Source organism: Thalassophryne amazonica, chromosome 21 (assembly GCF_902500255.1).
Source record: "Thalassophryne amazonica chromosome 21, fThaAma1.1, whole genome shotgun sequence".
In the NCBI taxonomy this organism is placed as follows: domain Eukaryota; kingdom Metazoa; phylum Chordata; class Actinopteri; order Batrachoidiformes; family Batrachoididae; genus Thalassophryne; species Thalassophryne amazonica.
The window spans coordinates 31847145-31860247 of NC_047123.1; positions in this window are offsets into that span (position 1 = coordinate 31847145).

Consider the following 13103-nt stretch of genomic DNA (forward strand, 5'->3'; position numbering starts at 1 on the left):
TGGTAACAAATGGATTAAGTTAGTGTAAACCAAGTTAATAAGTTGAGAAAAATAGTAGGAATCAACTTCATTTGAGTTTTCCCAATCAAAGCACTTTTTAAAAGTTGGTCCAACAATTCTCTTTTTTTCAGTGTGACCACTTCGTCAGACTTGTTTTTTTCACAATCTAATATTTGACTAATTTACCTTTTTCTTCTTATGAATGCTGAAGCTGCAATATTGAATACTTTATAGTACATGCTTTACACGAGTCTGCTGTTAAACAGTCTTTTCTCACTAACCCTCACTTTTTTTTCTCATTGACATGCTTCTAATTCCAAGGCTTTGGGAAATGCCGTGGCATGTATTGTGAGTGGACAGAGTCCAGTCCCGCCAACTTTTTAACACAACCCAAAAACAGCAAAAACCATAATCCTATAACTCACCAATTTAAAAAAGTCACATAATGAAGGCAAACTCATTAAAATTTGGTGAAATCTGATGCTCCAAATCAGTCCAAAAAACCACTTTGTTTTGACTATGTAATGTTGCATATGCATGCCTGCCACCTGCTGGATGGTTAGTGAATGTGGGATTGGTGGGGAATTAGGAGCAGGTGTGTCTCTAAGTAGACCGATTTCCGTTATAGATATGCAAAAAAATTAAGTGATTTATTTTCAGGATGCCGACAAAACACAATTGTGAAATGATGAAATAATGAAACGTTTCTATTGAGTGATGTTATGTAATTACTAGGGTTTTCCTCTTGGAGTTATCGTCATTCCAATAGGCATAGCGATGGATGTGCAAATCATGCTCAGTATTGACATTTTCTAATCTAATATTGCCATAACATCATTTCCTATAAGATTTAAGATGCTCCTGCTCTCTTCGTCCATCCATATGTACAGTGCCATGTACTTTGGAATGTCACATGACTTTGTACGCCGTGTGACCTGTGGAAAGTATTTTTTTTATTGCAGTTTTATGAAATATGACTTTTTCGAATTGCTTGAGCAACCACCTCGAGTGAGAGTAAAATTCTTTTTCTTTTTTTGTTTTGGCAATATTTAAATTTTTTTCAAAAGACTCCTGTTTCCATTAAGAGTATTTTCAATTTATTTCAAATTTTGCAGTTTTAAGAGTAGTAGAAACCAACCTGTTGAGGGAGACACACTGCTATCACACTGAAATATACAAAGTTCATATTATCATTATTATTTTGTTGATTTTATTAATTTATTTTTATTTATTTCTTAAACAGTGCTTATATTCTTAAATTCAACACAGTTATACCTCCACACAGGACTGCAGAAAGGAATTTGTATGAATTTAACCATAATAAAATACACACAGAGGAAGACGGTTGAGTGAGGTATGCAGTGAATGGGTTCTGTGAGAGAGAGAGATTTTGCACAGAAGTAGACTAAATTTGAGAAATCATCAGGTTATTTTCCTGATTATTTCACATTTGGTTACATCATAAAATCAAACAGTCAAGTTCACACAATCCTGGAGAAAGGATTTTGTATGAATATAGGTGAAGCAGACATGTCTTCCTTGTCTCTCAATATATGTTTTACATTAGATTAGATGAGATAGAATTTTATTAATCCCATGGGAAGACTCCCTCAGTGAAGTTGAGGTTCCAGCAGTATTGTATAGCAGCACACAGGGTAAGAAGCACACAGACTATCAAAAGTGAAAGCAAAAAAAAAAAAAACAATTTGCAAATACAAATACCAGAAATACTGCTTGCTACTGGTTTCCTGGCTACTACTGTTCCTCTCCTTCCCTTCCTCTGTCTTCCTGTTACTCTTCCTCCCCCCGAGTGAGGAGTTGTACGTCATTTGATATTACATGTAGCTTGAAATTTATAAAGATGAGGTCTGGCGGCCACCACTGCTAATATAGAGTTTGCCAAAATGCTACATTTTCCCCACCTAGAATTGTAGATGGACGCACTAACATTTTGGCTTCAGCAGGTGTATGCATGCCCCCCCAAGTATTCTGGAGTTACAATTAAAGATGTGAAAGTGAAACTCGTAAATTTGTCGTTGAGGCGCGTATGGAAGCGTGTTGCATTGTTCCCGTCCATTTCCATTTGTGTTTTCTTTTACGGTCGGGCGATGAGAGGTTTCCATGGTTTATGCCTGACAACGCCTGAGACACCGCTGAACCTGTTGTAAAGACCTCATAAAGACTCAACATCAGTTTATTGCAACACATGCCTGAAAATTCTGCAACGCTTAAATAATAACAAAACACTTAAATGCCCACACATGAAGAAAGTTGTGCACATTTATTAAAAATCATTACATCCTGCATCGACACATTTGTTTTGTTTTGTTTTAATTGCAAAGAGAATGCAGTTTTTAATTCACTCTTCTCTCTGTTCTTTCTCTCGGTTTTTGTCTTTTCCTGCAGCTCTGTGCTTTTTAAGGCCTGCTTGGGTTTCAGGGCTCTATTAAAAGTTCAAAGGCAGCGTTTACTACTGTAACTGGAGCTAGTCTGCACCGAGGCTTTTCACTAATGAGTGCACCAGTGTGCACACAAAAATACATGTGCACACAAAGCCACACATGTTTCCCTCATGAGTCTGTCAGGACGATTCCCCACAAAGTTACTGCACGACTCGTGTCTTTTTGAGTGCCAGAGATCTATCACGCGCTTAAACAGCCCTTTCAGCGCTCCGGCCCTGTTTGTTCCCTCGTTTCTTTCTCTTCTTTCTCCCAGCCAGCGTTCCTCACAGATGAACGAGCTTTGTTTAAATATTACAATCAAATGGCCACATCTCTCACCAACCCTGTTCTTACCGCCCTTTGCTGAATTACATGTAGAAATGAGAAAAATGTGACATGAATGGATTGATGCCAGAAGTGTAATTAAATGCACACTGCTGAAAAAAATCAACAAAAAGGTCTTGTTTTGAATTTGGTAAATGGACTGCATTTATATAGCACTTTTCCATCTGCATCAGATGCTCAAAGTGCTTTACAGTAATGCCTCACATTCACCCCAATGTCAGGGTGCTGCCATACAAGGTGCTCACTACACACCGGGAGCAGCTAGGGGATTAAGGACCTTGCCCAAGGGCCCTTAGTAATTTTCTGGTCAGGCTGGGATTTGAACTGAGGATCCTCTGGTCTCAAGCCCGACGCTTAACCACTAGACCATCACCTCCCCAATTTGTTGATAATTAAAAAAAAAAATTCAGAACAGTTTTCTTCCGATATGCAAATTGTGTATATTCACGGTATATACATTTTTTTCTGAATAATAATAATAATAATAATAAAATGCCCTTTCTCTTAATTCAGAGGTGTAAGCAGGGATTTCTTTTCTTGGGGTGGGCAGGGGGGCACCGTTCATGTTATCACAAATTAAACTTTTTATTTATTTTTTTGTCAAGCTGTGGTTGCAGTGTTGTGTTATGAATGTTTCTGAACACGGAGTTATTTTTTAAGCAAAGTTAGTTAATTTAAGTGATTAGTTTTTTTTTTGTTTTTTGTTTTTTGGAAGAGTGACTAATTTAGCTGCTTTTATTTCTCCTTTGTAAAATACTTTTTTTTTATTGTAAATCACTTTGATGGCTGCCTGAAAGGTGTGACATATGTAGAATTATTATAATTATTTTACCTGTGGAATCGTAACTCACCACAAAGTGTCACTATTGTAGCATTTCTATCATTTTAAAACAGTAATTTTAGAAAGTTGTTTATTATTGTGAGCGCGGTATCAGAAATTTATAGTTTCATCCTTGCAAAACAGTTGATTGTTTTCTGAAGCATTTTTTTAAGCCTTTCAAAACATGTGAAACATGTAATTTTGTGCAGTTTAATCCCATGAGTCATTTTCTGAGGCAGTATGTTAATTCGGTTTGAAGTATCACAATGTTTTGCTTCTCTTGTTACTGCGTTGATGTCAGGATGGGTTTAAAACTGAGATTGATACTGTAAATATTTTTGCAGAGTAAAATAGACACATTTAGTCCTACTCCAGGAAGTGTTAAATCAACTCTATCAGAGTGTTAAGTGAAGTTGATCAACTGTAGTAGGAGTTCACTTACACTATTCTAGAGTTTATTGTACTCTCTTTGGAGTAAGATGAATCGTGATGAAAGCAGAGTCGATTTTTGGTCCAGACAGAGTTAAACGTTGGAGTAAAACACAGAGGTGTTAATCCCGGATTCAGTAAACCAGCTCATTCTAACTAGTTCAACTCTTCAGGCAAGTAGCCGGATGAATCGGTGAAATCGCCTGTTTCAGTTGCACAGGTAGAAACCAGCACACGGCGGGATTTTGCCTCGCTGAAGTCGAGGTAAAATGTGCCCCAATCAAACAGTAGAACTCTTATAAGCATCATTTATACAGTGGTAGAGTTGATTTAACTCTTTGGATTGGGACCAAATGTGGTCCAAGCAGAGTTTATTTTCCTCTTATTTTCAGCTCACAGAACGTGGTTTTGACGTTGATCTAGTTTTCGATAATAAATGTGAGGACTGAGCGCCGGCTGAAGCTCGTCGGCCTTCGGGATGGGAGGGCTAACTCAGTAACTCGAAACGAGCAGCGTTTATTATTACCCCGTTTGCAGAGGATTTGCCTCTAGGCCAGAATCTCCAGCAGTGACCCTCGGCTCTGACCCCCCCCCCCCAGCCGTCTCACATTTGCGGCCCAAAAAACGTTGTAAAGAGAATAAAAGAATACGGCGGGACAATATCTGAGGTCATGGGCACTGACGCGGCCTTTCCGGGAAGGCTTTCTGAGCCCGTATTCTTTGATTCTTTTATGACTGCAGAGAATGAGGCCGGAGTGAAAAACATACTTCACAGCTTTTTTTTTTTCACCCGAGAACAAATCCAGGGCGATAAAAGTGGACGCTCCTCCAGTGTTTTTCAGCTTGTCACCCTCTACGTTCCCCCCCGCCTCCACTTTTGCCTTCATTGCTTTTTTTGCTCTTGTTGCTCTTGGGTGCATCAGGATCCTGCAACCCATTGACACTGTGGGTAATAAACACACCACCTCCCTCCCCCTCCTGCACTTTGATTCAGGAAATGCTGCACACGCACACCTGCATAAACCGCCATCTGCCCCACCGGTGCCTGGAAGAACCTGTTAACGTGTTCTGAAGCGCATGCAGGAGGATAAACGTGCACACGGAGACCGGCGGGCCTGGGTCAAGGTTTAAAGAACTGCATTTCCTGTCCTGGCAGAGGAGGACTCGACACCGCCCGTTACTCATTTTTTCTTCCTCATTTTTCCTCTTCCTCTTTTTTCTTTCTTTGAAGTCAAGAAAAATGAGGTTTTGGGAGAATGTGATTGATACTGTGTTTGGGATAGAAGGCTTCAAATTAAAGCTACAGTCTGCATGATTTAGAGATGTTAACAGAAGTGGAATATAGCATTGCTAATCATCTGTTCATTACTGTATAATTATCTGCAGTAATGACTTGATAAGTTTTCATGAGCTTAGATTAGCTGTTTATATTTGCTCCCCTCATCAATGCTGCCATGTTGGTGGAGTAAAAGGGGGTGTCACCTTTTGCATTTTACAGCATAGCTGCACGAGCATGAATATCTTTCACAAAGGAGGCAAAAATGTGAAGGGAATTGAAATCGTGACTAGCGATGGCATGACGCAATCTGCAACCTCACCATTAAATGATGCTAAATCCTGTAAACGGTAGCTTTAATAATTATTAAAGTGGGCACTTTGCAGCAAAACAATATTGCTCACCAGGTGTCTTTAAAATCAGATATTGTAGTTTATTAAGTGTAGTTAAGTATTAGTTATAGTTAAGTATAGTTTTGTAAGAGTGTCTTCTAGAACACAAAGGCCACGCCCCCTTTTTGTTTCAGTGTGCATCTGTATCTCTCTCACAGATCGTGTGTCGGCGTATCACACGGACTGCAGTGTGATAGTCTCCCAGTGAGGTATGGACATCTGTGACATACGTCACACAAATGTAAAATGAACTGTTTCAGGCCAGAATTTTACTTATGAGTGTTTATTCTGCAAATACACACACAAATGTGACACTTTGATGATATTCAACATGACTCCCCGACCATGTGTAACTAAAGAGGGTGGATCAAAACAGATTTAACACAATACGACTCCTTTAACCAAATCCAGTGACTGAGGATCCGACCGCAAATCTTTGAAAAATCACCATCTTTAATTTTTTTCCCCCTTCAGTGCTCTCAAGAGCTTTATTAAAACTGCACGATCTTACATTACATGGCTTTTTAAAAAGCTTTGGCTGAAGATTCTCATTAGTTCCCCAAGAATAATTTCGGGTTCTGTATTAAATCAGAAGTCCAGCAAGAAAATAAAAAATGTCTGCAAGTTAAGTGTTTCCTTGAGAGCTATTCTGAGCAAACGCCGGCCGATACGTTTATCCAGATACGATTACCGCCGCAGGAAGACGCCATCTATGCTTCGCTTTCGAAAAGGCCTCGAATTCGACACGTCCACTCGCCGCCGGAGGAGACAAACAGCCGTGCACGGCCCCGCTCTGCAGTGCACGGCCGCTCCGGTTTGACTCTGCGAGATTAATGTGAAGACTTATTGATGTAATGATGGAGCCATGAAAGAGCGCTCCGGGCCGGCGGTTTGAGCCTAACGCACGAGCCTAATGGACTGTGTGTGCGTGTGCATGTACGTGCGCATGCACCCATGTGGTTTTGGGCAGAAACAGATGAAATTCTAATCAGGAGGCTGGAAAGGATTTTCACTGAGGTTGTGTCACTCGTAGGTATCGGCCGACCCCGGATTTCCCTTCACTTATTGTACGTGCACGTTATGGTGCATGTTACCATGCAGGTTTATTATTATTGTGTTTTTTGGTGACATGTTTCTGGTTCATGTAGTTAAAGGGGCCTCAGAGGGTCTCACGTTGAGGCACGTCTGCAGGCCATGTCAGGGAGGCTGAGTAAATAAGGCCTAAATTAAAGGGGTACCTTCACAACCAGTGCCCTGCGGTGTGCATGTGTGTGTGTGTGTGCACGGATTCTCCAGTGAGGCCAGCAGGTGCTGACAGAGCCCCCCCCCACACACACACACTCCTTTCTTTCTTTTTTTTTCTCTTTCCTTTCGGCTGCCTGTGCCAGCGGGGTCGATGTGCTCAGCGTGGGTCTGATGTTGAGGTGATTGACAGCTGAGTGATTGTGGGAAGAAGAAGACCTTCCACACACTCGCAGCTTTTCTCCCTGAGGGGGGAATTTTGCAGTGTGAAACAGAGAGAGGAGCTTAAATGCATCAGCACCGTCCGCAGCCAGGAGACACAACGCCAGGATGAGAGTCAGAACTATTGCAAAAATCTTTCACGCGTCTGGCTCTCACAGTGGCTCGACTCCGAATTATCAGACAAGATGCAAAGTAATTCTGATGTGATCGCTGGGGACCGCAAAGGTTTGTGGGAAACGGGAGTGATGTCAGCCCAATGAGACAGACCAAACGCCTCCTGGCTGATACGGTGAAGGGAGGAGCTGCATGACCTCAACCGCCAGACGCTTAATTCTCCCTCAGGTTCCTCTGAGCTTGGATCTCATGGGGCCTTAAATTCTGTCTGATCAAACTCAGTAAAATGTAAGACTTCCAGAAATCAGGATCTGAAAGGCTTTTCTCCACGATTGTTAGTGAAAGGCACGCCCATGCACTTTTAACAATTAAACACAAGTAACATTTGTGCAGAGAAGAAAAATACAAATGAGAAAATAGTTTTGGAGTGTGGTGCAACATGCACATGCACGCACATGTGGTGCAACACATAAATTACAAATTCACAGTTAAATAGTTACAATGCAGAAGTAGCTGTTATGTAACCCTCTGCATGTTCGTCAGATTTTTGCTGACTGTAATATTATTTTTTTCGTGGCACCTGCACCTTTCTGGAAACAGCACAGATCATCATGGCTGCTTGTGGAGGAAACTGGTTATAATGTCAAGGATCATGACTTTCTTGATTACAAACGCGGGAACGTGGGAGTTTTCTCGATTGCAGAAAGACTCAGATAACCGTGAACAGGACTGATTCAAGAACCCGTTTCTTGTTTTGTTCGAAAAATTCCTCATTCAGGACATCGTCAGTTAAAAACATGTTTGCGCCACAGAGTGTAAATTATTCAGCCTGGCGGCGGTTGTGATCAGAACCCGCTCCATATGGACCCTCTGACTCTGCAGGTTTGGGACCAACATTCACACTCAGTATTTCATTCTTTATTTGCAGATGTTCATAATTGTGTCATGTTTAAAGTAAAAAGTCAGTTTCACACCGCTGACTTAATGCTGAAGCATCTCCGACAAAATAATAACTACAAGTACATTATTATATATACTAACAAAAACCTGCCCGATGTGTGTGTGTGTATGTCAGACACATACAGTAAAGGCACAGTGATCATCACAGTAAGATGTTTGTTACATTGTGACATGTTGTTAACTTTGTTCTTTACTGTAAAACCTTCTGTTGTGTTGCAGTTGAGTAGAAAAAGCTGAAACAAAAACTCGCCATGAACTGTTTGGCGTCACTTCAGTCCACTTTGGCCTGAAGTGGATCCCTGAGCTGGATGTGTGTTCTGGTAAGTGAACAAAATCTTCTCTTCTTGAGTGTTTTAAGCGTGTGCGCAGCAGAGGTGGCTGCTGCGTCCCTGCTGGGGGGCAGATGAGGGTTTTGGGGCTGTATGTATGTGGCAGAGGTGTAAATTTACGGGACGCTCATTCCTCTCTGGCCTGCAGACCTGCTCACAGATCAATAAAGTTAACTCAAAACATTCACACTCTGCCATCTGAAATCAACCATTTAATGAGTTGCTGTTCCTGTAAAAGTAGAAATGGCCGCTTCAGATTTATTAGAACGGAGAGAGTAGAATTCCAGAGCGGAGGAGGAGGTTGGAAAACGCTTTGGTTACCGTTTGGACTCCTGTCAACTGCACCTCTGTGAAAAAAGACGAGCCACCACCAAAACGGATTCCAGAGCGAACGCACTTAAACGGAGGCGATCGGCGCCGAGCGCCTCATGTTTCCACGTGGTAGTGTAAAAAGCACCGTTTGCCGAGCGCAATCCAACAACCTTCAGGAAATCGCTTCTCCAGCAGCCACGCGGTTTTATAACACGGTTTTAAAACCGCGTTCTAAATACAGAAGCCAAAGGAGTGAATTGTTGCTTCCAGGGGCCTTTGAAAGAACTCCCGAGTCCTGATGATGTGTGAAAGCAGGTTTGGACTCTGAGGAGAACAGTCAGCGCAGTTATGGAGGCTGGAACCGCGTTAGCTCGCGTTTGTATCATCTTAATAAGAGGAAAGTGGGGAAAAGGCATCTGCAGCTTGAAATATGTTCAAGGAGCATCATCTGTATTGTTAAATGAAGTGTAGAAGTTCTGTAGAACAGACGGCGCTTCGCTTTTTGTGTATTTTTGCATGTCGCCTGCTTTTACTCCCTCCAGGACACGGCCCATAAACGAACCTCGTCATGTTCGCCCAATTCATACGATTGCTTTATGCTGATGATGTGTTGCATTTGCTCTCTGCTTGCCCCGCCCTCTCACCCTGCACAGCTGGCTGTGCTCCTCCTGCCCCCCCTCCCCCCCATGCACACAGAAAGAGGAAGGAAGAGATGAAATTGTCCTTTTTATGGCAATATCTTACATTTGGCATTTATATTCCTGCTTTATGAGGTAAATCTCTGTACCAGCTGCCAGACAGAGTTTGGTGAGATCATGTTACCTGCACAGTCTGTTAATACTAGGGGAGCTACAACCACTACCTTTGCACGCCCCCAGGACTAAACCAATCCAACTATTTTAGGTTCCTTAGATGACCCAAGACACAATCAGGATCTTCCCAAAAATAAAAACTGGCCTCAAGCCAGTTATCCAAGATAGCGTCCAAGATGGCCACCAAAATAGTTTTTTTTTTTCCCCACTAAAACACCTTTAAACAACATCTAAACAACTTAAATATCACAGAGATTCGATGGGAAGACCATTGCAGGTTTACAGCAAACTCATTTGTGCCTAAACTAAATTCATTCATGGGTTTAAGATTCAAAATGGTGTCCAAAATGGCCACCAATAGACCCTTATCGTTAAAACACATAGTAGGAACAAACAGTAGACTTAATAATGACAGAAATCATTGGTGTTTAAGTGGAAAAAAAAAAACCCTATTTTGGCGGCCATCTTGGACACCATCTTGGATAACTGGCTTGAGACCAGTTATCCAAGATGGCTGCCAAAATAGGGTTTTTCACTAAAACACCCTTAAACAACATATAAACAACATAAATATCACAGAGATTCAATTGGAAGACCATTGCAGGTCACAGCAAACTCATTTGTGCCTAAACTACCCTTACCAAAAAGTAGTATATACATAAGTATGTTTCAAGTATACGTCTAGTTTACTTTTTATATACTTATAAGTACTATTTTTTGGTAAGGGTAAATTCATTCATGGGTTTAAGATTCAAAATGGCGTCCAAAATGGCCACCAATAGACCCCTATCATTAAAATACATAGTAGGAACAAACAATAGACTTAATAATGACAGAAATCATTGGTGTTTAAGTGAAAAAAAACCCCTATTTTGGCGGTCATCTTGGACGCCATCTTGGATAACTGGCATGAGGCCAGTTTTTATTTTTGGGAACACTTTGCAGTAGAACCGCCTTGTAAACCAACATGTGCATGCAACGTGATTACAAATGCTTTTTGTGTAAAGATGATCAGTGCTGCAGTCGGCCAGTAACATGTTGCTCTCTGCAGCTTTTAAGTATCTCAGTCATTCCACTGGACGCCATCCAAGGACTCCATCAACCTGTCCAACACTCTGTCCACCATCAACATTTAATAAATTCTCTTTTTAGGCTTGTTTTTTAACAATTTGGTCTTCTTGCAGAAACCACTTAGTCCAATATGCTGCGACGTTGTTTTTCTTCACACTGGTAAGAAAAATACTCACCCTCATGGTTTCATTATCGTCCCCTTCCTTCAGTCCCGGTATTTTTGGGTTTCTGAGGAAATTAAACTTTGGGGGTCCTGCAGCAGTTTGAAATGTGCAGAATGGAGACGGTTTGTTTGAAAACTCTCCTCTTGAACCAGAACAGATCCGGTTCCGTCTTGGTGGAATTGATCTGATGTGCAGATTGTATTAATTGTTGTCTGTGTTTAGTTTTGGGTCCACTTGTTTTCCACTCAATTCCCGGTCTCACTGTCCTGATTTTTGTGTTGTTACGAGGTTTTTATACTCATTCTTGTGGACACACACATCCCAGATAGCTGGCAGTCAGGGTCACGCACTTGCATCGTCCAGGATTGCCGTATCTGGACCTCCTGGGGGGAAGGATGTTTGGTTTGCCGTGCACATGCGTGTAATGGCTTGTTTGCGATGGCGCCCTCGCCTGTCTGTTTGGCGGATTTATCGACGGTCAGCTGGGATTGGTGGAATCGGGTCTAAATATTTTAAATAAATGTTCACAAATTCGCTCAAGGTTTTCTGGAAAGATTCTCATGTCAAATCTATAAGTGTATGTTTGGTTATAAGACAAAGGTGTTATTCTTTTTCTTCGTAAGTGATCGTATCTAAGAAACGAGACTTAAACCCACACCTTGCGTGTGATTCGCTGATGTTATGATTTATCTTTCTGTGTGGCTTTGACATTTGATTCATTGGGTCCAAATTCAAGCCGCTTCATCTTTGTCTAATGCACAACCCTTCCACCGTGATGAATCCATATTAGCTCCAAACTGTTTGAATTACACTGTTATGACCTTGAGCCTGACTTTACAAGGTCAAAGATCATGGGACCAACAGTCAGGTGATATATGTATGACTTCATATCAATGCCCCATGGTCACCATGGGCGCATCTTTAACCAGTTCCTTAAAATACCTCACCTACAGATCCCCTGTATAGAAGGATTTGGCCAAGATTTGAACTAATACTGGCCTTTGACCTTGAGTTTTAATGGATCCCCCCTTGAAATAGAACCACTTTGTCCCTGGCTGACCCTCATTTATTTCCCCAAATTTGGTGCAACTCAAATAAAAACTCATTGACTTATTTTGCTTGGACGATAAAAAAAGTAGTAGTAGTAAATAAAAATAATATTAATAATCCCTGTATGCGCTGCAAAAACAACGACAACAACAAAAAAATACTGCTCCTGTCGTTGTTCAAGGATTTCATCTCCCAAATATTTAATATTTTATTTGCACAGCACTTTGGAGAGTGTTCAACATAATAAACCATCAAAACACAACTATAAAACAAAATTCTGCATTCATAAGAACAGTTCAAATTAAATGTCAACTGTAAGTAAAAATTGCAAACAGATTTAGTTAAAACAATATAAGCCTAATGATAGACAGCAAAAAGTAAGTTTTTTTTGTTGGGGTGGGGGGTGGAGTTGATTAGGTTGCAACCCTCTCCTTGAGCTGCCGAGCAAAGATGTGATTAAAATTTGCATAAACAAAGGCTGAGTGATGAACACTGCTGCATGCAGAATTATAGTATTTCAAATAAAAAAAAATTATGTATTAAAAATGATGACGAGAGTCAGTATTGGGCTTCCTGGTTTGCAGTTTAATGCAAAATAAAAGGCTATAGATTTTAATTATTTTATTTTTTTGGTGGTGGTGGTGGGGCACATCCCAGGCCTTCCACGGAAGCTATCCGCCCACGAGCAAAATGAAGTTTTTCATATAAACATGTGGACTTTATTTAAATTTTTTTTATTGCTCAATTGACCAATTGCTATTTTGATTAGTGAGGTTTTAAAGCTCTAAATATATATTGGCACGACTGCTTTTTTGTTTAAATGCCAAGTGTGTTTCCTCTTTTTATATTAAAGTGACAACATTTTGATATTGACGAGTTGAGCCTTCAGTTGTTTATTTATTTAATTATGTCAACTTATTTGATAAATCATTCACTTATTTTCTTGGGTGATCAACAGTTATGAAAAAGGCAGAAACGCAGCAGCTGAAATTACTCATTTTCGCTTCCAAAGGAATGTTCGTGTCGGCTTTATGTTTTGAAGGACTTGTAAGTTTCTGCGTCGTGATGGAGGCACACCAGAGACTTCAGAGGCAGAGGAAACAGGGGGTCCCTCTGGTTCCCAC